This window comes from Leguminivora glycinivorella, chromosome 5 (genome assembly GCF_023078275.1).
Source record: "Leguminivora glycinivorella isolate SPB_JAAS2020 chromosome 5, LegGlyc_1.1, whole genome shotgun sequence".
Lineage (NCBI taxonomy): Eukaryota > Metazoa > Arthropoda > Insecta > Lepidoptera > Tortricidae > Leguminivora > Leguminivora glycinivorella.
The window spans coordinates 9162171-9177959 of record NC_062975.1 but is presented as its reverse complement, the minus strand read 5'-3'; the positions used below and the strand labels follow the sequence as shown (position 1 = coordinate 9177959).

At 36.3% G+C, this 15789-nt stretch overlaps 1 protein-coding gene across 3 annotated transcripts in view; it reads left to right on the top strand.

Annotated features, from left to right (window-relative positions):
* Positions 1-15789, top strand: part of LOC125226699 (bifunctional heparan sulfate N-deacetylase/N-sulfotransferase) — a 200542-nt gene that overhangs the window by 77906 nt on the left and 106847 nt on the right. Inside the window, exon 1 of one of the 3 annotated variants that reach the window (XM_048130762.1) lies at positions 7170-7266. The exons of the other annotated variants lie outside the window; for them this stretch is intronic. The gene's annotated coding sequence lies outside the window, so the exon portion shown is untranslated. Of the gene's footprint in view, positions 1-7169; positions 7267-15789 lie in introns of those variants that run through there. 3 annotated transcript variants of the gene reach the window in all.

The window sequence follows — 15789 nt, the reverse complement described above, 5'->3', positions numbered from 1 at the left end:
CACGTTAAATAACTTGAGCTTCAGATCCTCTTGTCTAATTCACCGATTTACTGTGCAGGCAAACAATTTTAGAGCCTAAAAATAGACTCAAATCGATGTTGCTATTGAGTTAAAAACACATTTAAGTTATTGTTGAAAGCCCGAGACTGCAAAAGGATCATTTTACTTTACAAATTGACTTCAATTACATTAGAGCTTTCACAGAAAAATACCGAACGCTCGCAAGAACATTGCTACGCAGGGAAGTGGATAGATATAATAAAGTTTAAAATAGTAACCCTTGCAAATGTTAACTTGCTGGCGTTCTTTCTTCTCAACCGACGTGACACTGCTTCGCTGCACTTTTATGAAAAAAGTTTTGCTCGTTGCTCTCGGTCTTCGGAATTTCTGGTTCGAGTTGAAAACAGTAACTTTTACATAGGGATAATTTTATTTGGAATGTGCTAACCACGCTCCTTGAGAAAATGATACGCTTAAGAATAATAAAACAAAATTAAGTACAACTTTATAGTCGATCGTATTTTATATTTTTTATGCAAAATCGGGTATACTTATTCCTTTTAAAAACTTTTTTATTTTTTTATGTAAACGAGTAAGTAAATTGCCCAGCGTGTTGTTAGTTCAATTATGCAAAACAATTTAATTTATCGCTTTTAAATGGTAAGACAATTTTAGGTATTCAGTACTCATTACAGTTTATTAATGTAAATATATTTTAAAATAGTTCGTAACATAAGAGACTAAAAGAGATCCCTTAAATGGATAAGCTCGCCTTTGTACATAACCATTATAATTATTCACTGTATTTGTAATTTGTTCTGTGCAATAAAGTGTTTACTACTACTACTACTATAAGAACAATGGCTTGTCACCGAAAATGTCTCTACGTTCAATCTTCTTATGACGATGGAAACGCTTGTTTGCTCTAAAGCATCCGTAAGTAGCCTTTATGTATGCTTCTAACTTCGCCGATTCGCAGCAAAAAGTTGTTGCGAGAATAAGCTTACTTACTTAGCGTAAGTATGTGAGCAGTGTGAGCAACCTTGTACATGCTATGTCATACTTACAACTCGGGTTTTCTCGTAAAATATACGTTAAGGTAAATATGTGTGGCTGGGGTTTTCTATTCTATTCGTTGGCTGCAAGATTTGCCCGGCCGGCTACGCAGACTGAGCCGCTTATTGGCCTCGCTTCGTGGCTTATGCACCAACGGCTGGACTGCCTATCTATGCGCCCAGACCTTTCTAAGACATATTCTCAATGCAGTATTTCACATTCACATTTTTCCCTAACGGTAAGAATATCTTCGTCCTCAAATAACATTTTCAGAAATATGCCATCCGATTAAATGGAACTGGAATTATTCTGAATGGTTTTTAAAATATACGAACGTGCACGTGTTTGCTTCACAATATCACTGTTGTGATTGATTGTATCGCAGGTCCCTGTTCGTTGTCGCAATGCCCGCATAGTTACAAATGTAGACATAGAGGAATAGATCGTGACTGTAAATAATCGTGTCATGTCATGTTTCCGTCTAATAACGCAATGTGAAATCCATGTAAAGCTAATCCGTTCGTTCTATCAATACGGGGACGGCGATGCCTTGACATGAAACGGTTTATCTATTCCGACGTAGTTTGTACGCCGCATCTAAGCAAATAGTTATACGTTTGTTCTAAATCCCTTTCAGAAGAAGAGAACAGCTTATTCAGTAGTTGATTTATGTGAGCGCCTGTCGGCAGGAAGAACGATTTGAATAGAGCATCCCCTGGTCGTGTCGAACCTGAAAGCTTTTCATAAACGAACCAACAGTGGCTTCACCTCAATGAAACGCGGCTAAAAGCCACCCGTTGTTACTTGCTATACTGAAGAAACTTTATACTTTGTGAAATTGTGTCTCGATGAAGTGCTGCGACAAACAATGTAAAATTGTAAGGTTTGAGTTACGCGAAATGTAAGTACCTATTACAACCGGTGCGATTATACGCGCGATTAACAATTATACGTGCTTACTTCTTGATTTATTTATCGCACCGGTTGTAATAGTCAAAGCAAAAACGAAAATACGTTCACTGAATTACTAATGTGGTTACACTGTTGCTTATTGTCATATCGCTAATGATTAAATTCCTGTTGTCATCGAAAGTGCATCAAAATTCTTGGCAGGCGATTCAATGAGACGGTAAATCAAGTTTATATGACGAGGGAAAGAGCAAGTGCAGGTTATTCACGGCGAGTCGCGTGCGCGGCGCCTGAGTGGCGACAGCATTGCGTGAACGGCACGCAACCGACAAGTACTCATAGTTAATCTGAATCTAGGCATTGCGCTATTACCCAGGTTACTATTAGTAAGAGAAGCCCGTTTTTGGAGTATTATTAGTTTACCAAGTGTCAATCTGTATCGGCTGCAATATTGCCATACCATAATTATACGGTATTATGACATAATTTTGGAAAATATAATTATCTAGGATTTTATTGTTTTCTCTATATTTTAGAAGTACAATCCTAATGAATAATAATCGCTGTGTACAATTTTTCGTTAATAAGCCCAAGTCTTGATGCAAGCAACATAAAAAATAGTCATGCATTTAGCAATATGGACTATTGGACTCGGGAGTGGCAGCCCAGGCATCCATGCTAATATTATAACTGGGAAAGTGTGTGTATCTGTTTGTTTGTCCGTCTTTCACGGCAAAACGGAGCGACGAATGGACATGATTTTTAAGTGGAGATAGTTGAAGGGCTGGAGAGTGACATAGGCTACTTTTTGCTTCTTTCTAATGCGAGCGAAGCCGCGGGCAAAAGTTAGTTCTTATATATTTCGAATATAATAAATGTATCGAGTAGTACAAGGTTATCCTCATAAAAGAGCTTTTGTTATTTGTATGTTTGTACCAAATAGTATTGCGTAAAAAATAAATGATGGCAATAAGAAATTTAGCACGCAGATAGTTTATAACCTGGTAAATGACGGACATTACCTGACTGGCACTGAAGTATCTACACCGTGTCCAATAAGTCCGAATACTCACATTTTACCTCAGTTCTAAAGATATAGGGATCACAGGCCATCAAATTCTTATTTAAACTAAAGAGTATATTCCTCTTAATAAAATACAAGCACAAAGTACCTACATGAAATTTCCGAAGTGTCTAAGAAAAACAAAGAGGTAAAGTGCCAACAAAATACTTGCTCGGCACGCAGGTGACGAGTTATTTTTTATAAGGAGAATCTGTATGTGATAAAACAGACGCCACGTGTCCAAAATAAACTATTATGGGTACCGAGGATAGATAACGTTCCGGGCAACTAGAAAAATGTGCCTAGGTTCCAGAGCTCACCATCGGCCCAGGTGTGGGATGCAGTATGTAAGCGAGGTAAACTACCTTCAGTACGTACAGATAAAAGCGTTAAAATCAACGTTTTTTTTCTTTAAAACCAAGGTTTTGGAGAAAAAAATGCCTTAAAGTTAAAAAGGATGCTTGGGAATGAGTATCATGTGTCCCAACAAGACGCACCTCCAGCACATTCGGCAAATGGTATTCTAGCGTAGTTTCAGACTAATTTGGCAGTTTTTTATCCGAAACATGAGTGGCCACCCAGGCCTCCAGGTTTAGGCGTATTAGACTATTTTGTATGGTCATACATGCTTTGAAGACTAAATTTTTATAAAATCATAAACCTAGATAATTTCAAAAAGGTTATCGAGAGTATTTGGGATGAAATGTGAAGAAAACGGTGCGTGCCGCGTGTGATCCGTTTGAGAAGCGTTTGAGGCTGGTAAACAAGTTAATGCTGGAGTTATTCCAAAACATTTGTTGTGAATGTAGTAAATAAGAGTGCCATTCATAAAATATAATAATAATGTAGTAACTATTTGTTCATTTTGTTTTATTGGCTATTTGTGCTGTATTCAAACTTATTGGACACGGTGTAATTAAGGGACTTAGTAACAAGCAGACACTTTTGATAGTACTTGAAGTAGGGACTAACTCATTTACTATCTAACTCCACTAAACGTTTTTATGAAGCGCTTAACTGTTTAGAAAATATTTTGTCTCGGTTAGTAAAATAAAGTAAGTCAAGTAGTTAATTATTAAACGGACAATATTTTTGCTGAAAATACGGTTATAATTGTTTAGAGACATTATTTTTCATAGCGAAGCTATTATTTTAATTAGACAAGGCTGACAATTAAAATAACTAAATGAGGACACGAGTAGATTTTCAATTATTGATATTTACCGTGACGTATTATTTTCTAAATAAACATGAAGTTAAGTGGATTGCTGGCATTGTATATTGTATGTCATAAGAAATATTCACATGTGGTGATAAAACACACCACACATAAGACTTCTTGTTTTTTAAGATATCGCTTTAAGATTCTTTCTTTTACTACAGGTATAACACACAGCCTTATTAACCAGTTAATTTTTAAAATATTCCGTAGAAGGAAACCCCGAAACCCTATTTTTAAATTGCCTGTAATTTTGCCAACCTGACAAATAGCAACTACTAATAATAATAATAACTCCTCGGCCGATACGGCCACGGCGACTGCTTTCAAGTCCGTTGCTGTCTCTGGTGTGCTCGCAAACGGCTGACATAACCGATCTTGTTAGTAAATGTACGCGGACATTGTAACACTAATTCAACTACTGATAGATATTATTAGCTAGCTTTTAAGTTTAGTCTTAGTTTCTTATATAATTATGTAAATATGTTCATGTAAATAAAGATATAAGAAAAAAAAAACGTTTCAACTACTAATGAAATAAAACTATGGAAACGGATTAAATCGCGTATAATGAATTTAAAATACATCCCGACGTTTCGAACTCTTTACAGCGTTCGTGGTCAACGGGTGACTGAGGAAAAATTAAAATGTGCAAAAGCTACCCAGTGAGAGTGCGGCCTGTCATATGTGGGACAGACGAAACGAAGCATTTCCACACGGGTGAAGGAACACATAGCGGATGTCAAGCACCGTCGGCAAAGGTCTGCAGTCTCTGAACATGTCATGGATAAAGTCAATCATGCTATAAAGTTTGACAAGCCTCTGGTTCTCGCTAAGGAGAAGCGATATATACCCAGAATGTTGCGAGAGGCCATTGAGATCAAGAAATATCCAAACTTTAATAGAGAGGATGGCTTTACTTTACCACCGGCTTGGGATCCAGTAGTACATCTGATAATGGAACAAGCACGACGAAGGCTGTGAGGCATTTGTGTTGTATGGTGTTGGACATTTGCAGTTTGTTTCTTTGTCAATTTTGTGTAGATTAATTGGTTTATTATTTTTTAACAGAGTAATGGTAAAATTTTTGAATATTGTATAACTAGCTTTATTAATAGTGTGTGAACCTGCTTTAGAAATCTATATTATTTGTGGTCATGGTTCGTTAATATTTCTTGTAAATTAAAATGTGCAAAAGCTACCCTTTTGCACATTTTAATTTTTCCTCAGTCACCCGTTGACCACGAACGCTGTAAAGAGTTCGAAACGTCGGGATGTATTTTAGATGTATTTTAAATTCATTATACGCGATTTAATCCGTTTCCATAGTTTTATTTCATGAGTAACTATCGCGGTAACCGAAGACAATATTTTCAACTACTAATTTTACACTAAAGTTTTACTTATGTACAGTCCTTAGTTACCGATACCATATCAAAACTGACCACGCCAGAGTCCCGTCCAAAACGCCAGGGGTATTAAACAAGCTGGCGATCATAAGGATATCAGGCTGAACCTTCACCCAGGCCCATACATTAATTAGAGAGGATTATCGTCCGTCACACCTATTACCGGAGTACAGCGACCCGGCGATCACAGCCCAAATCCTTCTCGACATGCTCATAATTTGTCCGATCATCCGAATCAGCGCCAATTCAGGCTATTCAACGTTAAGTGAAAAATGTTTTATTAGACCTCTCTTGCGCTTTCAGTACGTTGTTCAAAGGCAAATTTATTTTGTCAAGGTCAGAAATGTTAACGTTTCGTTTTAACTATTTGTAAATGCTGGCTTGTATCCCGTCCGGGCGAGTTTAGTATAAACTATAATCTTTTAATGTAGTTTTTGTTTCTTTTTCAAATGTTTCCTTTTAAGTAAATTAAACTTACCTACTATTTTTTCGACGTAGGTATTTTTTTCTAGTTTTGACATTTATTCTTGAACTTAACGTAATTTTTCAGATTAAATATCCATGTCTCAACTAAATTGAAAAAGTTTTTATTGCCTTCTCAATTTTTACTCCTTTGTTTCGTGATTTCGGACTGTTAGCGGTTATGACAGTCGTTCAGTTGACTTAGTCGCCAACCTCAAACGAAGAGTTTGGATTTGAATACAACAAACTTTCTAATACATTGACGGGCGGGTATTAAAGAGACACTGTTGTAGCATTGACATCCAGCTTTGTTTTATGCAATATTCTGAATGCAGTTTTACTAACCCGAAAGATCCCATTTCAGTTTTATTTTTATTCCAATATTTACAATGGTCAAGTTCAAAATGTTGAAGGCTATGCTCGAGTTCTGTAGAAACGATAATATATTCACAGCTGTTTATAGAATGACCGCCGGTTGATTATAGTACCCTAAAAACTCAACCTCGTCGTATGTTATTTCATATACAAACCGAATAACAAAACGCTAAGGCAAAATCTCGGCGCAAGCGAACGTGAGTGTACCATTAATAAAAGGGAACAAATCCTCCGTGCAAGACAAAGGAGCCAGCATCAATATTTATTGGCGTGCTTAGTATTAATCGGGTCGGATCGTGAGCTGTATCACGACGGCGACTGCGAGCATCGAATGGATGGACTGTCGCGGCCGGAGCGCGCCTAATTTTTCCTTAGCGAATAAATTTTCAGGCAGCGTAGCGCGTAGCGTTGCTCGTAGCGCCCTAGCGTACAGCCGCCCATAGCCGAGCAGTCTGATATCGCCGCCTACTATCGCCGCGAGTCGCCAGCCACCAGTATATGCCCAGCCGCTGCCGAGGTCGGACGTGTCGCGTTCCGCGATCTCGCTCACGACTTCGCGTACGAAATGTGTGACAATAAGTGTTGCTTCCTCTTTGTTATTTAATATTTTCGTGTGTACAGACTTATACCACATCATATTTAGAACTTGTATACGTGACTACGTATACTAGGTAACTAGACTTAGTTAGCATCTAGTACGTAAAATTACCTGATAACAAATCGCTTGAGAAATATATTCTGCCGACGTGAATGCCGTATCACAAACGAAAGGGGTAAGATACGTTTTGCGTTTTTATTTCCTTTATACGTTATCCTTTAACTTAAACAGTATATATTCAAATACAGTAAAAGTCTTATGATGTTTACAAACATCTTTTGTCACTTGGTAAAGTTTCGAATAATTTCGGACAGTTTTATTAGAACTGATAAAAAGTGTACAGTTGTGTTAATTATTTGGGTCATACGGCATTCCCAATAAACCCCTGCAACATTAATTCCAATTAAACTGTCTGCTTAATCGGTAGCCGGCGGCCACGAGTGCTCTATCACATTATTTTATTAATTTGACTCTTTCCATTTCAAAAATATTTTCATTAGCCAGCTGAACGATGGACCCACATTTTTTGAAGGTGTATTACGAGTAGACACATAAGCGTAACTAACAATCAGTAGGTAATTAAACCATAACAGTAAAGTCGTACTATTTTTATTCAACCAAGATCCTTCGTTAAGGTTCGTTCTTTCACTAGATGTAATTTACAGTTGAATTTGCTCCTAGCTTTGAGAACAACTGCGAATTTTGCGGCCATAAAAATCACCCGCGAAAAGTGCAGCCCACATTTTCGTTGCGGTATCTCGTAATAAATCAACTTTAATGACCACAGCAATAAAATATTTTGTAAGAGATCACGTTTATGTTAGTTTAAGTTGGCTGTAAAATACTTAATAAAGTGCTGAAGTTAAATGTCGCTGTTTTAACTTTGGAAAATGGTACTCTTTTTTAGTTTTTGTTTAAATGACTGATGGCGGAAAACGTGTTTATTATGCTAAATTAGTTCGTTCATTTTTGCTTTTACGACGAACGCTGCGGTAACGAGACAATTTCTTCGTTATTTTTTAGATTGTAGATATTAAAGTAGGAATTATTAATGTTTACCATTACTACTCTTTTTCTTTAATTGCCACTTAATTTAAACACATACTCAAAAACTACGTTTAAATAAATAATACAAATGACTATCATTGCATTCATTGTGTATCAAATTTCAAATTAGACTAGAATAATTTAAATTTACACAAATCTGAATACTGAATCTATAGTATGATAAATTGGCTGTAGCATTTTTAGGCAACATTCTTATTCTTGGAGAAAACTTTTCAGTATTAAGACTAAAAAAAGAAAAACGAGATACGTGTCCACAAAAGTGAGGATTTTACTAAATCTGTGTAACTCGAATATATTCAGCGTGGACTATAAAAATGGTCATATCATAAACCATTCTTACGTTATTCAAGAAAATTATAAAAAAATGTTCCTTGGGGCGTGCAGGCGCGCCGCCGTTTGAGATGAGAAATGAGCGGCAATGCAGTTGCAACCCCGACCGCCTGGCCGCGCCTAGCACGGCACATTGGTGTCATTATAATAGGAAACCAACCACAGAAGAGTTCAACCTTTAAGGAAACTAATATACATGCCCTCCCAGAGTACCTGAATGTATTAAGGATCTTGAAGACACAGTTACACTGGCTCTTTTTGAACGATCGATTGACTGCGTTCGTTAGGCTATGGATGCGACGGGAAACGTCACGTGGGCCGCCAAGGCCATGAATTACTTAATTTATGCGTCTTTCTTGTAGTTTTTATTTGATTTTATATCTCGCTGTAGCGCCAATATTAAACATTTTTAACTGAACCGAGGTGAATCTAAGGGAATAATAAAAACAGGCTTTTGTCCATATCACGACATATACAGAGTGGGGCCTGTAACAAAGGCGAAGAATTGAACTCTAGGCTATTCTCCTTATACTGATCAACATTTTGTTCGGCGACTTTTAAAAATAACTTTTATTTTGATTTTTATCACCCTTGAAAGTTTTTTCTAAGAGGTAATGTATTGCGAATTCTGTTAAGTCTAAAGTGTGACAGACAACGTCAATGACAACAATAATGGCGTACATTGAAGCTAATATTTATTTTGTATGAAAAATTAAAAATTTAAAGTATTCATAATTTTTAAAAGTCACTGAACAAATGTTGATCAGTATAAGGAGAATAGCCTACAGTTCAATTCTTCGCCTTTGTTACAGGCCCCACTCTGTAGACAGAAACTCCGGCAAATGTATCTAGTCAGTTCTGTACCTATAAGATTATACGAATTCATATATAACATTACTAGCTTTTGCCTGCGGCTTCGCACGCGTTAGAAAGAGACAAAATGTAGCCTATGTCACTCTCCATCCCTTCAACTATATCCACTTAAAAAATCACGTCAATTAGTCGCTCCGTTTGGCCGGGAAAGACGGACAAACAAACAGACACACACACTTTCCCATTTATAATATTAGTATGGATTATTTTCTCAGACATAGAAATATAGGTTACCGAACTAAGTGCAAAGTTCAGCTAATCAAGAACTGACCACAAAAACTTTAACGCTCCGACCCCGAATGTACGATGAACGCTATGCTCTGAATATTCATTGTCGCCGGCTACATAGCTAGCTCTCTTTAATCAACTCCTTTTGCGTGCATACAATCTCTTCCTTGCTGTGCAGATCGTTTGACCAGTTCCTATCTAGTACTCGAAGCTTTTACAGTTATTAGGTGAAACAAAATATTATGGGCATATAATAATATGACCAACAGTAGAAAATATAAGCCATGACTTATATTTTTAGACACAATGAAGAAGGTCAGGAGAACACGTAGTAAATCTATTGTACTGTATTGACACGATAATAATGAACAGGTAACAAAAAGTATCGGCTACATGATGATAGCCGCCGCGGGCCGTGGATCCTTAGGAAATAGCTTCCGCTGATAAATTGTTCCGACCGGCGGAAATAAACTCAATGTCAGTAAAAGCCAATGGACACTCCCGATCTAAGGGAGAAATTACTCGAAAAATTGCTTCGGATGAGATCCCTGTGGTAGCGTTATTGAAAAAAGGTCGACTTGATTGATATTCGAACTTTACACATTGAAAACGGTGAAATGCAGACGCGTTCCGGTGTTTCGTCTCTGACAAAAAAAGATTGACTCGATTTGTACTTGTCCGTTCCGCAATAAACTCGACACCGGAGATTTTTAACTAGAGATATATCTTTTCAGCGAGACTCTAATCGTTTTAATTTCATCTATCTAAATTGGGACTTAAAATGTTTAAATGGTTAATTAATGGATTATGTAAATGTCTTGATGGAACGTGCCTCTCTTCTATTTCGCATAATTATGGTTGTGATGGCTGGAATTGTCCATTTTCTTAATTGTGTAACTTTCATTGTTTTACGTAAAATTTTACTGCAATGGCGTATATCCATAGAGAATCGTGCTCTGTAATGTCTGCTTAGTTTTCGGTACAGTGCGGTTATGTTAGCCTCAATAATGCTTGTCGCTTGTTCTCCTTCTCGCTCGCAAAACGGGCACTACAAGCATGCCTCCACCGGCTACTAATTAACCAATTATTCCAACCATCCCTGTTATCATACAAAGGCGCCAAGAAAATGTGTCGCTCCTTAAGTTTGAATAATAACAGTTGTTTTAAACGGAGCTATCTTTCTGAACAAAAATTTAATTACCTTCCTCAACCTTCAGGGCTTTTGAACGAGGACCATTGTGCTTCAAATAAAACGTCGCGCGCAATGCTGACGACCGTCACGAGAGAGCTCACTGTGATAGATGATATTCGAGAACAATTAATCTTGGCCAAAATATGCGGACGATTTGCGAGCGAGTGGCCGGGCCTAATGGTCGGGAGGATTATCACGCGGCCGCGGCCCGGCGCTGGCAACTCTGGCCAAGTAAACAGCTATTCAAAGAGCTCTACATAATATTAATTCAAAACTATGGAAAACAACTGCTTTAAACATTAATTAAGTGTGTGAAAACAAACGGTCTAACCTGAGCTAGGTTATCTTCCTCGAAAAACCACGAAGAACAGTGCAGAATAAGAAATAAACACATTGGTAAGAGACACAATTAACCGTTGCTCACTAAACATTATTTGAAAGTCCCAAAAAAACCCGTTTATTTGGCAATTTTAGAAGAAATTTACGGTTAGGTTAACAACTGATACAATAAACTGTCATCTGTCATCTTATCTCATTAGATCTGTCACACAACTTGACATCGTGACAAGACGAAGAGTGTTGCAAGACTAAAAATAACAAACGTCAAACCATCAGAAAAACGTTCCGATTTACGATTCCCAAAGACAGAATGTCGAAAGTGAACTCAAAAATAATCCTTTGTAAAAAATGCAAAATTGATATTAAAGATAAACATTATTTATGCTGCGAAAGCTGTAAATCAGCATTTCACATTAATTGCACGGCAAATGACAGGAGATACGATCTAATACCAAATTCAAATCGAAAATCATGGAAGTGCAAAAACTGTACTAAAACCACTCCGAAATGCACACAACAAAGAGAAACCAGAACAGTAAAGGCAGTTAAAAATGCGCCAGTTAAGATGGATGAAGGAAAAAAGGATCACGCATTAAATCTGAATTCAACGCCTGACAACTCCATGGTGACCACAAGTGAACCCCCTGGAACACACATACCTATCTATGAAACCCCTGATCATCAGAAAATTACAATGCGAAAACCATTGCCAAAATCCCAAGAAACTGAAGTTCTATCAGATCCAGAGTCAGCATTAGAGTCTCAAGGAGATACAGATCTTGACATTAGCTCACACAGCCTTCCAAATATAACTGGATCAGAATCCTTAGAGATCTATGAATTAAAGTCACAAGTTAGCTCTTTGACTACTCAGCTAGCTAGCGCAAATGAGGAAGTCGACAATCTTAATACACAAATAGTTAAACTGCAAAGAGCATTAGAAGAGCAGCAGAAAAAAACTGATATCTATAAAAAAATACTTACAGATAAAGTACCGTTGCGAAGACTCACTCCTCTAAAGAAAGAACTACTACAAATTAAAAGATCAGAAGTGCTGGACAGTGATGATGACACGCCTATCCTCTCGCCGGCATGCACCCAATACGAGGACATATCATTACAAATAACAACTGTACCGTTTGACTTTCCGGAAACAGCTGATGCATTCTCTGGCTCACATGAAAAAAATACAAGTACTAGTAGCACTAACACAAGTATTACTGAAATTAAAGACAATGAGGATACTACAGAAACTGAAAATCATAATATTAAAGGAAAGCGAAAAATATGCTTTATTAGCAGTAATGCCAAAAACAAAATTTTGCAAACAATGGAACAAACTTTCGAGTCAGATGATATCTGCCACTACATAAAAACAGACGCTGGAATATGCCATCTGCTGCATGAAGTGGAATCCAAAATTGAAGATTTTACGATGCTGGACTATTGTGTGATTTTAATTGGTGCTGCAGACTTTAAGGACACGGTGAATTACTACAAAATTATTAATTATTTGAGGTTAAAACTAGAACAAATTAAGCACACTAATATAATTATTTGTTTACCAAATTTCAAACTGCACAAATTTGGGACACTGTTTAATAACCGTGTTGAATCTTTTAACAGAATGTTGTATAGTGAAGCGTGCAAATATAATTTTGCCTACATTCTAGATAGTAACAAATATTTGTCATATTCGAGTAAAATGTTTGATAGAGCATCGGGTTTTATAAATAATAGTGCTCTGCGAACAATATTCAGGGATCTGAAACGTTACATATCTGAAATTGATGATTTTAATAACAATACATGTAACGATGATCAAAATACATTACATTGTAGCTCACCATTAAATGTAACACATGAGCACTTTGCCACAACGAGTACTCAAACTGAAGAGGATTTTTTTCGTGAACAACGATGTAGTAACTAGTGCTGCAGAGAAATTCCATAACTTTTTAATGTTACACCAAAATATCGCAGGTTTACTGAGCAAAAGAGATTTATTAGAAATAACACTTAACGATTTAGAAAATCATGGGAAATATATTGATTTAATTTGTCTTTCGGAGACTTTTGTAAAGCTAGGAGAAGAAGGAAATGTAAACATTAATGGCTTTAAACTTGCAGACTCTTTTTCGAGAAACAAAAAAAGAGGTGGAACTTGTATATTGGCTAGAGAGTATTTAGAAATAAAACCTATTACTTTTTTAAATGATCTTAAAACTGAATATAATTTTGAAGTCTGTGGAGTTAAAATATTGGATCTTAATTGTATAATTATCTGTGTTTATAGAATCCCCAATTATAACACTGAAACATTTCTGGCAAAGCTAGATAGTCTGTTACACATAATCAAAAAAATCTGTTAACGTCATTATTGCAGGGGACTTCAATATTGACTTGTTACGACCAACACCATCTCTTCATGAATTCCAGAGAATTGTTCAAAATCATAATTTTCATATTCATATTACAAAACCCACAAGATTAAATACTTGTATTGATCAGATAATATCCAATATACCACATGCTACAGCGGAGGTTCTTCCATTAGGCTTATCAGATCATGATACTGGTCAGCTACTTAGAATACCAGTACGCGAAAAGTATATTCCCCCTTCCTATAAATATATAAAGAGAAGAGATTTCAATCGTGATAATTTAGAAAAGTTTTGCCATTGCGTGGAAAGCTTGTCATGGACAGAGGTTTACATGGAAGAAAATGCCAATAGTGCATTTAATAAGTTTTATGAGATTTATACCTTGCTTTTCAATTTATGCTTCCCGATTTCCGTAGCTAAAGTCAGGCATTCTGTTAATAATACGAAATGGATAACAAAAGGCATAAGGAATGCATTTAAAACAAAACGGAGATTAAGATACTTATATTACAAAAATAAGACGCCCCAAGATAAAATAAACTATAATAGATATAATAAACTTCTTAAAAAATGCATAAACGAATCCAGACGAATAGATAATAAAACATCTGTCTGTAGTTCTAAAAATGTGGCTAAAACCAGTTGGAACATCATTAATAGGGATATGGGGAAAGTAAATAATAGAACGAATAATATGAATAAAATAATTGTTAATGATACTTTGATCGAGGGACCCAAGAATATAGCAAACGCGTTTAACAATTTCTTTATCAACAACACTAACACTAATAATAACGAATTTGACTCTCTTTTTCTGCAATATAACTACCATCTTAATAGTAACTATGCAAATATGTTTTTATCGCCCACAAGCTCAAAGGAAGTGTCGGACTTAATAAAAAATCTGAATAATACCCGATCTGTTGGGTATGATGATATTCCAACTGATGTACTGAAATTGACAGGTGATTTAATAGCCCCTGTGTTATCTTATCTGATAAACTTGACATTTGAGCAAGGCACTTTCCCTGATAAACTAAAATTATCTATCGTCAAGCCTATCTACAAGAAAGGGGACAAAGTAAAAGTAGAAAATTACAGACCCATTACACTCATCCCAATCCTCGCCAAAGTCTTAGAAAAAGCCATGCACAAAAGATTAATGAGTTTTGTAAATAAATACGAAGTATTAAGTACCCAACAGCACGGTTTCCAAAAAGGAAAATCCACCACACTAGCTGCTTTTAACGTCGTGAACAATATAATTAATAATGTAGATGAAGGAAACAAAACAGTATCAATTTTTTCGACATGAGCCAAGCTTTTGACCATGTTTCTCACGACCTCCTTCTAAAAAAATGTGAAGTGTATGGTTTAAGAGGTGTAGTTCAGAAATGGCTTAGAAGCTATCTCAGTAATCGACGTCAAATGGTTGAAATTACAAGTGTCAACTGCGAAAATATAGAAGAGAAATTCCAATCAGAAACGAAACACAATAGAGTAGGAGTTCCACAAGGGACAATTTTGGGGCCTCTTCTTTTCTTACTTTACGTCAATGATTTGCCATTAATTAGCAATTATAATTGCACACTATTTGCTGATGATATATCGGTGGTCATACCTGACAATAATAACTCGAACTACAATGACTCAATTAATAATACCATCAGTGATATAATACTATGGCTTAAAGCAAATAATTTGCAAGTAAACCTAGACAAAACTAAATATATGCAACTTATCAACCAAAGGGGGAAAAAGATTAATCTTAATGTCTCATATAATGGTCATAATTTAAAAGAATGTGAGAGTACTACTTTTCTTGGTTTCGTGTTGGATGATCATTGTAGTTGGAAACAGCACGTTGACAAGATTTGTTCTAAAATTAATCGGTTTGCATATGTCCTATGGCGACTAACGAGAATAGCGGATACAAAAACCGCCTTAAAAGCATATCACGGTTTGGTAGCGTCGAACTTGCGATACGGGATATTGATATGGGGAAATTCTGTGCATATTCATCGTGCTTTCCTAGCGCAAAAGCAATGTGTAAGAGCAATAGCCAACATCAACATACCAACATCCTGCAAAGAATACTTTGTTAGCTTAAAATTACTAACAGTACATTCAATGTACATTTATGAAGTGTGTATTTTTGTTAAACAGCATAATGAATTATTTCAAAAGAAAAGAGAGGTTACAAAAATTAACACACGTTATCCAGATCAACTTGTCCTTCCAAAAATGCACACTGCAATGAAGGGTAAAAATTGTTATGCGATGT